The sequence below is a fragment of the Strongylocentrotus purpuratus genome, unplaced genomic scaffold (assembly GCF_000002235.5).
Source record: "Strongylocentrotus purpuratus isolate Spur 01 unplaced genomic scaffold, Spur_5.0 spur5_scaffold_19, whole genome shotgun sequence".
In the NCBI taxonomy this organism is placed as follows: Eukaryota; Metazoa; Echinodermata; class Echinoidea; order Camarodonta; family Strongylocentrotidae; genus Strongylocentrotus; species Strongylocentrotus purpuratus.
The window spans coordinates 14,467,242-14,481,030 of record NW_022145604.1 but is presented as its reverse complement, the minus strand read 5'-3'; the positions used below and the strand labels follow the sequence as shown (position 1 = coordinate 14,481,030).

Sequence of the window (13,789 nt, the reverse complement as noted above, 5' to 3'; positions counted from 1 at the left end):
CCAGGGTGGCCTTTTTAGAAATTAGCTGGTCTTCCGAGGACGCCCTGGAAAACACGCGAACAACGTTTGATATGTACATACATGAAAAAAAGTACTCATAAAAGTTTAGAAGCATAAACATACAATTGAATTTGATATAAAGTATAGACGAACATAAATTTAAAACAATAATACAATTTACAAGATATGTGTGGGTCATGTCTGTTAATAACTCACTGCTAGAGAACAATATTAATCGCATACAAACAGTTTTGTGAATAAAAAGTATGTTACAAACTCTGGGATTTCAAAATAAGACGTTTTAATTTCCCTATGGTGTTAAAATGATTAATTTTTGTACATAAAAGCACATTTGAAATACGTCACACGATCGTTGATGGGAGCCATTTCACGTTATAACATTTTTCATACATGATAGGACTATTCTAGCCGCCCCCAAAAAAATTCCAAGATCGGTTGAACTTGTTTAGACCCCTCCCCAGGACGTTGATCGATTACATGTATGTGCCCCCCCCCAAAAAAAAAAAAAAACCCATCAAACTCTGACTGCAGATGGCTAGAGGTATATAATATCAACTAAAACCTCCAGTTTTGCGAGAAAAATGAAAACACTGATATCATGGTTCGCTAAACACTCGTTTGTCAACGCGGTCGGCGTGGGCACGGGGGAATGTGTCAAGTGTTCCTCGCGTTGATTGGTTACTTAAGATAGGCGTGTCTCGCTACACAGACCTTCCTGAGTTAGCGGCGACATCCGCATATTGGATATTAACCAGTGAAAGTTAATTTCCGAGTGTTTCAGTAGACGTGTGCATCGTTTCTGTTTCGCTGTCTAAACAGAATCAGGCAATTTGTATTGCGAACATTAATGGCATTTCGAAAACTTAATAAACAGACTATTTGTAATACTGGATCATTTTACTTCCTTTTGAGGGGTTCGGGAATAAAGACAACATTGCAAGAAAAACTTTGCAGAAACTATTATGCAGCTAGATGAACAAGTGTGGTGTTTGAGTTATAGAGACATCACAGCAAGGATGACAACATCGTAAGACGAAAATACAATCAATCAACCTTTGTTTGAGTGGATTATTTTCATCGAATAATTCGGATTTATTTTCCATCGTTCAAAATGGTAAGTCCTCGCCTATGTTTACTAAATTACATAAATTTGCATATACAAGGCGTATCGATATAAAGTTTACCCAACTTTGGTAGCTCCTAATTGAAAAGTCATAACCAATATGACTCTGGAATTGCTTTCATAATGAAGATTAACTTATGTTTTTTCCAATGTTATATATCATTTCCGGCAGTTTATTTGAACTAGTAACAATTCTTATTACCAATTTGAATTTGTATTTTTTTTTACAGTACTAAAAAAATAGTTTATACAGTAAATGTCATTTGATGTACTATTGTCATTTTCTAAAATCACAAATGATATGTTTATTTGATGTATTTACATTGTTTCGCACGGCCCCAATGGAAATCAATCTTGTAGCTGTTTGGGCTTTTTTTTTTTAAATATTTTTTTTTAGCCCTGTGTAAAAATAAAGATATCATTTCAATTCAATTCAATTCAATGATACCGTTTTCATAATATTTCTGCCACGGGTGAATGAGCATCAGGGCCTTTCAAAAGTGCTGTCAAAATTGCTTTGTTCCAAGTTTGGGCTTTAGGGACCGATGTAGGTCAGGCCATATGCATGTGCTTCTTTGGTCTTAAATCCTTTTAACAGTTAAATTGTGCCTCATGCTTCAGTGCTTCATTGTGTTAAATGATGCAATGTATAACAAGGCTTCACAGAACCTTGTTTCAACCGACAGGATAACCTTTAATTATTTAAAACAGCCTACTAACCTATTGTCTCATGATATCTAAGTTCTCTCTGCTCACCTGTCCACTGCACCATTTTACACGCGTATAGAGCATCATTTATGATGATAAGTATCAAAGAAATTATCAACAGACTTTCATTAAAAAAAACACGTCCCTGACAAACCTTATCCATCCTGTATCACTCAATGAGAAGGTAACCTTAAACAAGGGATGCGGGAAAAGGCAAGTTTTTAATCATCACAACGAAGAGGATATCATAGATTTTGCTTGAAATAAGGATAATTAGTGTGTCTTAATAGACAGAATACAAATTGGATACATTAGTTGTACGAAAATGGCCTTTTAACAATGACTAAGGTTTTGAAGATGATAGACTATTTACAAGATTTATCTGCAAGGAAGTAGAGTTACCTGCCTGAACTGGCAACTTATCACATGCAGCCTTTGTATTCGTATGTACATGTAAGCTAGCGTTCAGTCAGGTAGCTTTGCTCCATTCATAAGTGTTAATTAATATAATTTTTTATCTTTGAATTTCAAGCCTATCATCTTTTAATACCTTTTAAAAGCCTTTTTCATTTCTTTGTTTCACATGTAAAGGACAAAGATCTCATACGAGGCGCGATCCTTGTTTTCCTGACATGTTTATCGTTCGGTACGTATGATTCTGGTCAACGATGGTTTATTATTATTATTATTATCATCAGTATTATTATTATTATCATTATTAGTATTATTATCAGTGTTATTATTATAATTATTATTGTTACATTACTAGTAGTGGTAGGAGTAGTAGTCGTTTACACAAATACAATGAAACATTGATAATAACGCTATTATTCAAAACTTTTGTCGTTATTATCATTTATTTATTTTATTTACTAGTATTTGGCGCTTGCATTGCATGTACTTAGTACTTGGTACTTGGTTGGGTAATCCCTTTGGCAGCTCACTCAGGAAGCTATACTGGGATGGTAGGTGAGGCGAGTAACTACAAGGAGTGTCATGCATTGCTGGAATGGTGTGTGGACAAAGCACTTGTCAATTTACAGTAAAATAAGTCCAGTGCAAGTAAAAACCAAGCTAGTAAGCCTATACGATGTGAGAACCAACAGGGGGCTGCATCATTCTGATTGAGGGTAGGGTAGCCTCCTTGAAGTTGGTTATTCCTGTTGCATTGACTGCTGAGCCTGGCAGATGGTTCCAGATCCTTATTGCTCTTGGGTAGAATGAGAACTAGAAAAACAACATGCAAATGAGTAAGCAAAATATGGAAATAATTTCATAGACACACTTTTGTTTCTTGAACAATATTTGTATGTATAGCACCCTTTGTATTCATCAGAAGTGATAATGATAAAATGTATTTGTCGTAAAGATTATGAGAGGCAATGATATGGACGTAGCCAAGGGCCAGATATTGAAAGAACATGGCCCAATTAGCTGAAATGAAAATCTACACGTTAATTGATTGAGGGGGTGTAGAAGGGGGTCTTGTGTCTTTTTTAAAGTCAAGTTTCCCTCCCCAAGATGAAGTCCCTGCATTTGTTATATAACTAACTTGATAAATAAAGAGTTTAGGACAAGTAAATACGAAATTAAAGCAACAACAATTAACAAACAAACAAAGGGAATTATTTAAACAGGACAATGCTCAATTGTACACTTATTTTCTTTCTATCTCTTTCATAAAGCATCCCTAAAATAATGTTAAAAATACGTACACCTGGACCATCACTCACGAGACAACTACCACAAACAGCTAACCCAGTAACCCCTAGATTAAATAACCCCATACATGTGATGGGAGCTTGGGTAATCATTTCAGGGGGTAGCTTCAGAGGGAATCATTGCCGCAGAGTGTAGATATTTGACGTGTAATTGTCTGGGGGAAGTGTCAGAAGGTAGTTGAACTAATAGGCCAAATAGTAAATCAATGCATCTGTTTTTTACATCGTCCAAATCAATGAGTACTGCACGTATTAAAGTCAACTCCTGATAATTAAAAAATGTTTTCCACTTACGGTACATTACCATTACATGGTCATTTAATACAGTCATGCCTTAGATTTGATCGATTGGAGACGAATCCATGGGTTTCATAACCTGGATTTGTTTTGCTTTAAGAAGAGAGAAGAGAGCTAACGGCAGTTAATATCTGAATACTAGTTTATCCTAGACGAGAGGTACTACTTTCACGGCATGGCCGAACAGAGGATTTTGTTATGTTTGATGCCCGGTCGAAAATGCAATGAATTATTGAAAATCTATTGCATTTTCTTTTTTCTTTTTTTGTGGGGGGGGGGGGGGTATTTGTTGGGGCAGCCCCCTACCCTAGCCCCCGCTGCGTACAGTCATGATTCAGTGGCAAAGCAATGGCCTCGTAACTGTAATGCCCCAGGATCAAAACCGTGTTGATGTGCTACTAGTGCCCTTTTGTGAGGCATTAATGCTCATTACTGTCAAGTATGACTTAAGGACGAACTAGGTCACCTAGTTGATAAGCATAATTAGCATACATATGTAATACACATGTAAAAACAGTCATGCAAAAAAAACACTCGCAAATTATTATTCAATAAAATCTGAGAATGTAAACTATTATCTAGATCTATTAGGAAAAATCATTGTCAAAATCATCCCATAAATTGGGATAACAAAAATTATTCCACCTTTATGACCAACAGTGTAAATATACACAAATTGTTAAATGTTAAGATACTGTACTTTAAAGGTTCCAGGCTTGATTAGCATTTTTTGCTATTTTCTGGTCCCTATTATATATTCGAGATATTTGTTAAACATGCATTTATCATTGTTATGTTACTGTATTTTAACGTTTGGATAATAAAACCGCAACTCAACTCAACTAAAAAGGAAGGTGAAAAAGTCGAGAACAAAAAGCGCTAAGAGAACCTCCCGCACCCCATTTTATTTTGTAAATGTTGTAAATTCACATTTTATTTTGTAAATGTTGTAAATTCACATTTTATTTTGTAAATGTTGTAAATTCACATTTTATTTTCTGAGTAAAACATGTGCCCCCCTCCGTAGTTCAAGAGCTTCCTCAATGGATGGACACACGCTTTGCCATAGGCTGTAGTTACTGGGTTCTCATCGGTTAATACCACGAGGGATTTATAGTCTTTACTAAATTTTAGATTCTCTCCTGGTTTATATCTCGTTCAAAGCCTCTGTCGTTTCTTCGAATGAGAACAAGAACACGGGCACTTGTTGTTCGGACGGATTAGGGCTGAACTACACCTTACCAATGTTCAACGAATGTAAGCTGAAACTGCATTCTAATGGCAGCATGGTACAGACCATTCCAAAGCTCATCCCATACACATCTGCGGAAGCTGCTTGTCCAAGAAGGCAGAGTAAACTGGGGATCCCACCCGGACACAGAGTGTGCAGATTTCCTGGTAAGTCGTTCTTTGCCTGATCTAAACATAACACAACATATTAAATCTGTTCTACTGTTTAATTCTTTTGAAAATGTAATCATGAAATACCAAACTAAAAGTGTCATAAGATTCGATGTATTATGTTAGAGACCATTTTATGACATTGTCAACAAAGGTTGACAGTCTATCCTTAGCAGTCGGGTTTTTATAGCCCGAGGAGCAGCCGTAAGCCCCCTAAGATGGCTTGACTTCATGCAGTCCATGGCAAACCTTCGTCAAGAGAAGGAAGTAATGTCACTGTACATCACAAAACATAAAAGATTAAACAAAGTTCTATTTTTTGTTTAGTTCTTTGGGAGAAGGTGTTGTTAACTTTATTAATCCCTGGTCAAACAGGTGGAAATTGTTACATAATCCATGAGTCAGTGGCGAAATGACGGAAACATTGGGGGGGGGGGGGTGGCTAACGTATTTAGTAGAACGTAGCGTAAATTAGCGTGGGGTCCAGGGGCAAAGCCCCGGCGTTGGTCAAGGGGCGGAGCCCCCGGAAGCTCAGGGGTTTTAGGCATGTCATTACGATCAGATGAGCATTCAGGTTCTTACGAATTACCGAGTCGTTATTTGTAGTTTTATTTTACAGGGTACACTGTAAAAGATTAAGCGTTTGTTTACTAACATATTTAGGTGTTAATATTCAAACACTTAAAACACAGGTAAATTAGCACATATTGTTAAAACAATCAGATTATCCACTCGGTAGCAAACAGTGTTGTCTCTTACTGTTAGATATTGAGGGTTTATCCGTTGTGAAATTGGTCAACTAAGTAAGCGTTTGAGGACACGCTGCTGCCATTTAACAGTTCACAAGCTCTATTTTCAGAAACCAGTGGTTGAATCGTTTAAACACAAGCAAATACAAATTGGTCAACCGTTGTAAAATTAAGAGTGCAGCATTGCCAATTACAAAACTGCTTTCCACAGTCATATATGGCCCTTTTGGCTTCGATTAAATATGTATACAATATGATTAAATATAAAAATGATAGAAATATCAATTTCTAAATTTCTATTCAAGTGGTGTTCCCTACAGAGTATTGAATTCAATAATAGTTGAAACGGTTAAACCAGAAATCTATGATTATAAAGAATATGTCGGAAGGCATTACAACCAATGTCAAAACAATTAATCATTTTGTTGGGGTGTGGGCGATTGTCGACGCGTTTGCGTCTGGTCCTTTTTTCTATTCGGTTCAGGTTTAATTCACTGTACTTTTATACTATGATTGATCTGCCTACCTTATCACGAATGATATAATATATTCCGTCCTCCATCATGATACTAGAAGGAGCAACACTTAAATATTTTTATATCATTTTGTCCATGTTTAGTTTAGTGTTACGTGTGGTTGTCTTGTCAACACATGTAACGTGGCCAACAGAAAGTTAATCAGCCAAATGCACTTTAAATTTTACAACGGTAGACCCATTTGTATGTGCTTGTGTACATGTACGTGTATCAAGTATCGAGTTTATTTGTCTTCCAGAAAACACATGTGACAAAATATAATAGAGTATAATCATAACAGTACAATGTAGAATAAAGAAAGACGAGGAGACCTTGGTTGAAGCACAGCTTGTTAAGTTTAAGGCCCCCTCATTTGGTGTGACAAAGATAACTTTGAAATGGTTATAGAGCTATTTAGATGACCGAAAACAATTCAATGTGTACAATAAAAACCAATCTGATATGCAAAAAATCTCATGCGGAATTCCGCAAGGGTCAATTCTAGGCCCTCTACTTTGTCTAATATAAATGATATTCATAAATGTTCTTCAAAACTTAGTTATGTCCTCTTTGCAGATGACACTACAATTTCGTTATCAAACAAAGATGAAGAAACCCTTATTCAAACTCTAAACCATGAACTAGAACATGCCGCCCATTGGCTCAAACTTAACAAGCTACTACTTAATGCAAACAAAACCCATATGATGAATTTCACCAAAAGAAATATTGATATTTCCAACTATTTCCAACTATAAGGTATACCTAAATGACTCTGAAATCACAATAGTATCTAACACACAATTTCTAGGAATTCAAATTGATGACAAATTGCGTTGGCATGACCATGTAAATTACATATGTACAACAATTGCACGAAATATTGATGTAATGGACAAACTAAACTATCTGCCTAGAAATATTTTGTTATCTTTATACTACACACTCATTTACCCTTTTCTTATATATTGCAATATTGTCTGGGTCTTAGCTTCTCAAGAAAAAATGTTGAGACTATATAGATTGCAAAAAAGAGCAGTGAGGATAATTTGTAAAACGCCTTTCCTTGCCTCCACTAAACCTTTATTTACTCAATTAAAACTCTTGAATGTATTCGATTTGTATAAATTAAGACTGGCCATTTTTATGTTCTCTTGTCAGAGACAGATCTTGCCATTATTCCTGACACGCTATTTTTCCATTAACTCTTCAATCCACTCCCATTGTACTCGTACAAATGCAGATGTTCACATCCCATATGCAAGAACTTCAGTTTCTCAAAAGACTATTTACTATGCAGGTCCCAAACTATGGAATGCATTGCCACCTAATCTAAAATCTGCATGCTCTCAGAATGTTTTCAAGAGACAATACAAAGAAAGGCTTTTACAATCTTATTCACATTGAGTCACCTGTTGTTTGTTGTTCATGTCAATGTTAATTTTATATCCCAGGTTCGTATGTTTTTTTATAGTTTTTTTTTAATTGTTATTTTTTTGTTGTATTTTGTATCTATTATTATTCTGCTTGGGTCTAATTTCATCCTATGTATTAACTTTACTTCTCATCTTGCCTTTCTCTCCTTCAATTTTCCTCCCTCTCCCTCTCTCTCTCTCTCTCTCTCTACCTCTGTCTCCCTCTCTTGTTTCTCTCTGACCCAGCTGTTTATGTATTATCTCCCTCTTTTTGTTGTACATGCAGCAGTATACAATGCAATTTATACTAATGGGGTCGAATTCACAAGATCTTTAAATAGATCTTTAATCTGATCCCCACTCAATGTATGTTACTTGTGCTGTCAACTACTGATTTTACTATGTCCATTGTTTTATATTTGTTATACATGTATGCGTTTATTCGCAATTCTATGTATCTGTTTTTATATTGAGTGAATAAATGATTTGAATTTGAATTTGATTTGAATAGTTGCACTGCTTGTCTCCTCTTTTTACTACAGATTGTGTCGAAAATATCTGTCAAAACGGCTCGTGTGAAGAGACTATGGAAAACTTTAAATGCCACTGTTCTGCCGGGTATCGAGGGAAACGTTGCAATAAACGTGAGAATAAAAGTAATCACAATAATTATCTGACAAGTTGGTTAGACGAATCTAAAACCATCTATACAGTGCGTCCCAGAAAATACGAAACCGAGAATTATCGATGTTTTATCAGTTTTGATTAAGTTATGATAAAACATCGATTATTCTCGGTTTCGTTTTTTCTGAGACACACTGTACAACTTATTTTTGCTAGTAACCTGAATACAAGCAAGAGTGATCAGCTTTGTCAAAAAGAAAGGTAGCATGATTGTACATCATAATCCACAGACTGTCAGACCCCCCGTCCTTTCTGTCTCTCTGCCCCCCCCCCCATTTCCCCCTCCTTTGCCCTCTATACTCTCTGCCTGTCTGTCTGTCTCTGTCTATCTGTCTGTCTCTCTCTCTCTCTCTCTCTCTCTCTCGGCCTTTCTCTTTCTCTGTCGATTTTCTTTTGTTATCCCCTTTCCTCATTTCCCTTCTCTCTCTCTCTCTCTCTCTCCAATTCTCTCCCTCTCCCACCTCCTCCTATCTCTTTCTCTCTCTTCCTTTCTCTCTCTCCCTCTCTCTCTCCATCCCCGTTTTTCTTTCTTTCTCTCTCTTTCTCCTTTTCTCTCTCTCTCACTCTCGCGTTCTCTCTAACCATGCTTACCCTTTAATGGTTACAATTTCACAATTTTTTCATTCACCCTCACTTTCTCTCTCTCTCCCTCCCTCAACCCATCTCTTTCCCTTTCTCTCTTTCTCTATATCCTCCTTTTCTTCTCTGTCGTTTTCGAAGTTATATGATTTCTCACTTCTCTTTTCTCTCTCGAATTTTCTCTCTCTTCGTCTCTCCATGCCTCTCTCTTTCTCCCTCGCTATCACGTTCACGTGTATACACTATGCTACAACGTGAAGCAACTTCTTGCTCTCGACCATCCGCTCAGGCGTCAAAAGCTAGGAATTCGATATCATTTGGTGATTAATTTTGTTTAGTAAGTCTTAGATTACATACATTTTGGTAAACATGGATTTAACTTTTGTTTTGCCTCAAGTTGTATCATCAGGTCTATACATCATATTTATTCTTCAGAATCAACTACTACGCAAGACACCACAAAGATATATACGACGGAACACAATACTTCACACCCTACCACAACGACTCGTAAGAAAACTTCATTTACGCTACCTCTCCCTCTCTTTCTCTTTCTCCTTTTCTCTCTCTCTCTCTCTCTCTCTCTCTTCTCTTCATCTATCTCTCTTTTTCTTTTTCTTTCTTTCTCTCTCTGTTTTCTCTCTCTTTTGTTCTCTCTAACCCTGCTCACTCTTTTCGTTTACCATTTCCTTAATTTTGTCAATCACCCACACCCTCTGTCTCTGTCTCTCTCTTTGTCTCCATCTCTCTGTCTCTCCCTCTATCTCCGCCTTTTCTTTCTCTCTCGTTTTCTATGTTATATGATTTTCCACTTCTCTATTCTCTCTCGAATTGTCTCTCTCTCCGTCTCACCATGCCTCTCTCTCTCCCTCGCTTTCACGTTCACGTGAATACAAAATGCTACAACGTGAAGCAACATCTTGTTCTCGGCAGCCGCCTTTGCGTCAAAAGCTGGGAATTCGATATCATTTGGTGATTGTTTAGTAAGTCTTAGATTTATTTTAGTAAACATGGATTTGACTTTTTTTGCCTCAAGTTTTATCATCAGGTGTATATATCGTATTTATTCTTCAGAATCAGCTACTACGCAAGCCACCACAACGATGTCTACGACGGAACCCACCACCTCAATAGTTGATCCTATCACAACGACTCGTAAGCAAACTTCCTTTTACACTACCTCTCTCTCTTTTTCTCTCTCTCTTTCTTTCTCTTTCTCTCTCTTTCTCTCTCTCTCTCTCTCTTTCTCCCAACTTTTCTACATACATAATCTACCTACACTGTCGCTCATATAGGTGGAATATTTTTTTTTTACCCCAATTTATGGAATTATTTTGACAATGATTTATTCCTAATAGATCTAGATAATAGTATACATTCTCAGATTTTATTGAATAATAAATTGCCAATGTTTCTTTTGCGTGACTGCTAAAGCATGTGTATGCTACTATGCTTATCAACTAGGGGACCTACGCCGTTAAGTCATAAATGACAGTAATGAGGATTACAGTGCCCCACAAAAGGGCACTAATATGGCATATCGACGCGGTTTTGATCCTAGGGCCTCACAGTTACGAGGCCATTGCTTTGCCACTGAACCATGACTGTACGCAGCGGAGGCTAGGGTAGGGGGTAGTTCCCACAAATTAAAAAAAAAGAAAAGAAAATGCAATAAATTTTCATTAATTCATTGAATTTTACCCCGGTCCCCAACATAAACAAATCCTCTGTATGACCATGCATTATGGCACAAGGCATGGGTACACAGAAGCTTTGTTTGTCCGAGTCTGCTTGTGTGGGAGAGTCTTTGCCAACTCCATCCTATAGACAAGTGTTCATAATAGCACATGGTACAAAATGACCCCAAATACCTTTTACACCTGGGCCCAGTTTTACAAAGAGTCCTCTAATCAATCGCAAGTCCTCTAATCAATCGCAAGTTTGCAATCTCCTATCTCTTATGTACATAGTTGCGATTGATATCAATTGCAAATAAGTTGCGATTGATATCAAGTCTTTGTAAGACAGGGCCCTGGGGTAATCCCACTTTTTGTATTATGTTTTGCCCTCTAGAGGAGAACACTTCCTACGATGATACATAACGTTTACCGTCCGAGCATGAACGAGTAATGATACCGTAACTTCCATGAGTGCGTATCCAGTATTCGTCTGGGTGGGTTCTTCAGTTTTGGTACACTTGAATTTTATCCACGCATGCGCAGATTGTATCTACCCAATGGTGGATTCATTTGTGGTATAGCATTGGATTATGTCGAAAAAGTTACATAAGACATTAATGTCGTAGACTTTAACCAGTACAACGTCAGCGCAAGCCAAACCGACCCCTGTGAAAATGGTGGGACATGCGTCAATGACGTGGAGGGTTTAATTTTACTTGTCCTGTCGGTTACTAAGGGGACAACTGCGAGATCGGTAAGGGGTGATGAGGTTTCTTTTATGGCAGGTAATCAATGCCATAAAGCTCGATCCATAAAGAAAATTATGGCATCAAATACCTGCCATAGTCATGTAGTCCCCCATGCCCTCATTGGTATGATCAGCATCACCGTTACTATGGCAAGAGCACGGAGGCACAGCATTTCATCGCGTTGTTTTCTTAACTCTCTTCGTTGCTCCATCTTGTGCATTCATAGCACGACTCGACTGGTTTTTATTCCTTAATTCATTATATTTTACTCAAGTATTCCTTTTATCTTAGCAACGTTGCTTCAATTAATTTTGTTTTCTTCATCTGCTTTGTATAACCATTCAATTGCATTTACCAATGCTGTGATTACTTCGCATCCTTCATAACATTTTTTATTAACGCTTTTTATCCTCGTTGGTTAATTAAGAACATGCGGAGTGACCATTTTTGCTCTATTTATTGATTGCTTGTTTGAAAATACATTTGGAACGTTCAATGGCTGCCACTTGCAATATAGGAGTTACGGAATGATGCCAAATACCCACTCTATATGTTATTCATCTGGCTAATTATATCCTGCTATTATATTCACCGTATATTTTGTTTATTTGTATGGGGAATATTCAGGAGTACCCACAGTCTACTAAATACAAAACACTGGGTTTAGGTTTTTCTTTAAAATCGGGTTTAACAAAGAGAGTATAGTCTGAAGTGATTCTAAAACGTGATTTTAGACCCATGGATCTGTTGAACAAGGACCACATTATCACCATTGCTGTTTGTATAAATATTTCTTTTTAACCAATTGCTTTCTATGTTGTTGTTCCTTCAAAATTAGCATGTACCGACCAAGCACGTAGCTGTGCATTCTGGGCGAGAGTCGGTGAGTGTGAAAAGAACCCGAAATACATGCTCAAGAACTGCAGGCTAAGCTGTGGAGTATGCAACGAATTCGGTAGGCAATAATCAAATTGGATAACGCTCTTTAAACTTTCGAAATGAAGCAATGCCACTTCTTTTCAACTACTCAGAACTTCTTTAACATTCAACCAATAGATTCCCCCATAATTTTACTATGAAATGTCAAACCACTAGAGTGTTTTCTTTTACCCACCCCCTCCCCGTACTTACTTTTATAATCCCTTCTTTCTGTCCCTTTTTTGCATTGTCTTTTACACTTCTAATTCCCTTTCATAGTAAAAATATGAAAAATGAGAGAAAAAAATGTTCACACATAGTTACTCTTTGTATGACGAGGCCCTGGGGACGGTGAACGTTCTCATTCGTTTTTAATCAGTTGGAAGAATATCATAGAGAAATTTATTTTCATTTTCAATTTCATTTTTATTCCGGCCATTGCTAATATTACTAATGCTCCTGGTGCATTCAATTGTCGAGCCTTAATAGCTTTTACGGATGCACCATCTCCTATCAATTGTTTATACTTTCATATTTTCTTCATATTTTGGATGTTTTTGTGCCAATTTACATGTGATTTTTTATATTCCCTTTATCTCCCTTTCTCGCTATACCATGGTCATCTTGTGTTTTTGATAGATATAAAAGTATTCACAAATATATAATTCCTGTATATATTTAATTATTTCATTTGCATCCTTATCGTGAAATGATATGTAATATTACTAATTCAATACATGTTTCAGTGTTTATAATCAGAATTATTCTTCTGCTGTTATTAATTAGCATTTTCATCAACTTTGAGTCCATAGGAGATGACGAGTGAAATGCAGCACCCTGTCTTAACGGAGCAACTTGTACACCGACAGAGGCAGACTTTAACTGCACATGTGCACCAGGATTTAAGGGAGAAACGTGTGAAATAGGTTAACGATTATTACATTTTGTTTAATCCTGTGGTCATTTTATCATTTAAGTTATCATTCAGAAAATAGACTCGTTTGATCAGGCCAATTCATCAATAATTCATTATTTTTATTAGAATATTTTTATTTTCAGAAGAATAGTATCGACTCATTTTGCAATTCTTGTTAAATTTTGCTTGTTATGTTTTGCTTTTCAATATGAAATGTATGAAACCATGTCAACCACGAGATACGAACTGTAATGTTTAGACATTGTTAGTAACAAGTCTGTATGCATGGTATAAACTCCTTGAAGTGATAGGTT

General features: G+C 36.7%; 1 long non-coding RNA gene across 1 annotated transcript; it reads left to right on the top strand.

Annotated features, from left to right (window-relative positions):
• The first annotated feature begins 10,287 nt into the window (after nucleotides 1-10,287).
• Nucleotides 10,288-13,430, top strand: LOC105446727. The gene is made up of 3 exons (XR_973840.2): nucleotides 10,288-10,368; nucleotides 12,480-12,596; nucleotides 13,372-13,430. It is a non-coding gene; the product is annotated as an uncharacterized LOC105446727 (long non-coding RNA).
• Nucleotides 13,431-13,789: the final 359 nt, after the last annotated feature.